General features: G+C 36.8%; 1 pseudogene; it reads right to left on the minus strand.

Moving 5' to 3' along the window:
* Positions 1 to 1,030: 1,030 nt before the first annotated feature.
* On the minus strand, positions 1,031 to 2,034 carry LOC113937680 (annotated as a pseudogene).
* Between the last annotated feature and the right edge of the window lie 1,575 nt (positions 2,035 to 3,609).

Genomic DNA, 3,609 nt, shown 5'->3' on the forward strand with positions numbered 1-3,609 from the left:
GGCTGTTCAAGTATTGTTAGAAGCCTTTTAATACATGTCTCATATTTGAGGCAGAGAGGTATATGCAGAAGATTCAATTAGTGATTTCATTATAGATACGGCCTCACTGAAGGAGCATCTCTGGCCCTGGTTCCAGTAATCAGAGATCACAAACGCAATTATCCAGTTCTTACATTCACATAATTTCCCACTTGCTTCAGTAGGAAGAAGGAATAATAGTCTGGAGACGCAAAGCACTGTTTCTCATCCTCACATGCTTTCTTTCAATGCAATACACTATTTCCCACCACATCCTATGAAATGAAAGTTGGATATTATTGATAAAACACAATTATGTGATCAAGGTTATCTGCATGTTCCATATATTTGAATATTCATTTATTCAATTAACTTTCATATAATTTTATATAGTTAGCTTCATATTGTTCCCATATCTCTGTAAGATCTCAAATTTAAGGGATAACATTATAAAGTTGAATCCAGAATGTATCTCTTCCTGATCTTATTCCTTTTTCTCTAACCTCAAGGTTCATAACGGTTTTTATCTTTTAGAATATAATGTGAATAGTCTCCTTTGTATATGATTCCAAAACTTGTTTTTTAACTCAAAATTTAAAAATATATATTTATATATACATATATGCATCACAAAATGTATATATATATACATCATATATATATACATCATAATGTGTATATATATATATATACACATTAATCTTTTGCATCATTTTTTTGTGGATGCTTTATCACTTGTTTATTGACATCTACGGTTTTTTAAAACAATTGCTATTATTAACATTACAACAATAAAAATCTGTGTAAACATCTCCTTGGTCACATTTTTTTTTCACACTGCAATAGTTAATTTTATTTGTTCAAGGGCTCATATTGCAAGCATTAAACCAAGCATGGGCATTGATTTTGTGAGCCCAGATTCACATATTTAGGAAGATAAAAGCAAACTGTGATCCATGTATATGGATGAAAACTAAAGGCTCACAGTTAATCACATTGTAGTTTTAAATTTCTACAGTCTAGAAGCCAGAAGTCACAGATCTTTCTGGATGTCCCACAAGGTATCTGCACTTTTCTTGAGCTGGGCAACTTCATCATCCTTCAGCTTCTGGTTGATCACACCGGTTAAGCCTCGAGCATTCAGGATACATGGAAGGCTCAGGAAGATTTTGTTCTCAATGCCATACATCCCCTTCACCATTGTTGACACTGGATGAATCCCGGATAGATTTTTCAACATGGATTCAATGAGATCAGCCACACTTAATCCAATAGCCCAGTTGGTATATCCTTTTAGCTTGATGACTTCGTAGGCACTTTCCACCACCATCTTATGCACTTCCTTCCAATATTCACTGTTGTTGTCTGTTCCCATTTCTGGATTCAGTTCCTGAAGAGAAATGCCTGCCACATTCACTCCACTCCACACAGCCACACTTGAATCGCCATGTTCTCCCAAAATCATGGCAGCTGCTGGGATGAATGCCAAGTTTTTCAGCCATAAAATAGCGAAATCTGGCAGAATCCAGATTACACCCACTTCCAATTACACAGTGCTTGGGTAGTCCACTTAGTTTCTAGGTAACATATGTGAGAATATCCACTGGGTTGGAAACCACAATTATGATACAACCAGGACTGTACTTGACTATCTGCAGAATAATGAATTTGAAGACATTAACATTCCTCTGCACCAGATTGAGCCATCACTCTCCCTCCTGCTGGCGGACTTCCGCAGTCACCACGACAATCTTAGAATTGGCAGTCACAGAGTAATCTTTATCTGCCACAATTTTAGGTGTCTGAAAAAATAAGCTCCCATGTTGCAGATCCATCATTCCTCCTTTGAGTTTACCTTCCAAAACAAGGGCAAGTTCATCAGCTAGAGACTTTCCCAGAATGCTGATGGCACACGCCATACCAACTTGTCCAACACCCACTACAGTGATCTTATTGTTTGGGACGGTTGCCTTCTTCTGCAACTGGTGCAATCAGTTTTTCCTTAAGAGTTGCCATTGTGGGGGCGCCTGGGTGGCTCAGATGGTTAAGCGTCTGCCTTCGGCTCGGGTCATGGTCCCGGGGTCCTGGGATCGAGTCCCGCATCGGGCTCCCTGCTCCTTGGGAGCCTGCCTCTCCCTCTGCCTCTCTCTCTCTCTCTCTCTGTCTCTCATGAATAAATAAATAAAATCTTAAAAAAAAAAAAAAAGAGTTGCCATTGTGCCCAGAGAGAACCCGCTGGGAGAGTCGCGCAAATAAGACAATGTTAGCTCCATGCGTCTCCTTGGGCGCAGGATCTGCAAGTCCTTGGTCACATTTTAATGAATTCCTACAGAGAGTATATTTTAGAGTAGAATTGATGGGAGGCATTCTATGTGCATTTTTATCTTGACTAGACTGCTATTTAATTAGTAATTATATTTTGTTATTCAGAGCTGCTTTAGCAATTCATATATTACCAAAAGGAAATGTGAGAGTTTTTATTTCCCATAAGTTTGTCAACAGTGTGTATTGTAGGATGTAATTTTTTTGCCAGTGAAATGGTATATCTGTTTTAATTTGCATTTCTCTGATTTCTCTGATAATTTTTTTAATTAAAATACTGTCCTTTTTTGAGTGGATGATATTTCCTTCATAAGAACTGCCTATTCATTTACTTTGCCTATTTTTCTATCTGAATTTATTATTTTCGTATGGATTAAAAGGGAATATATATATACACACACATGTATATTACATGTGCATATATGTTTGCAAGCGTGTTTATACTCTGAAAACTATAAAACACTGATGAAAGAAACTGAGGATGACACAAAGAAATGGAAAGACATTGCATGCTCACGTATTGGAAGAACAACTATTGATAAAATATCTACACTACCCAAAAAATCTGCACATTTAATGAAATCCCCATCAAAATACCAACAGTATTTTTCACAGAACTAGAACAAACAATCCTAAAATTTGTATGGAGCCACAAAAGACCTCAAATAGTCAAAGCAACCTTGAAAAAGAAAAGCAAAGCTGGAGTCATCACAATTCTGGATTTCAAGTTATATTACAGAGCTGTAATAATCAAAACAGTACAGTACTGGCACAAAAATAGACACATAGATCAATAGAACAGAATAGAAAACCTATCTTATAATTCTTGACCGAATGCCCAATTGTGATGAAAAACGCTATGTTCAAATTATAAAACACAAATAATAAACATATTTTGCCTCATATTTTCAAATTATGCTTTACGTTTAAACTTCAAATTTTGTTAGGGGCGCCTGGGTGGCTCAGTTGGTTAAGCGACTGCCTTTGGCTCAGGTCATGATCCTGGAGTCCCGGGATCGAGTCCCGCATCAGGCTCCCTGCTCAGCAGGGAGTCTGCTTCTCCCTCTGACCCTCCCCTCTCTCATGCTCTCCCTCTCTCTCTCTCATTCTCTCTCTCAAATAAATAAATAAAATCTTTAAAAAAAATAAACTTCAAATTTTGTTAATATAAATTTCTTTTGGATTTTAAACAACATAATGTGGTTACTAATAAAGTTATAAGAACATACTTGCAGAAAAAAGTACTTTTGTTTTACCAAAACTTTCAGT

The sequence above is a fragment of the Zalophus californianus genome, chromosome 8, assembly GCF_009762305.2.
Source record: "Zalophus californianus isolate mZalCal1 chromosome 8, mZalCal1.pri.v2, whole genome shotgun sequence".
Lineage (NCBI taxonomy): Eukaryota > Metazoa > Chordata > Mammalia > Carnivora > Otariidae > Zalophus > Zalophus californianus.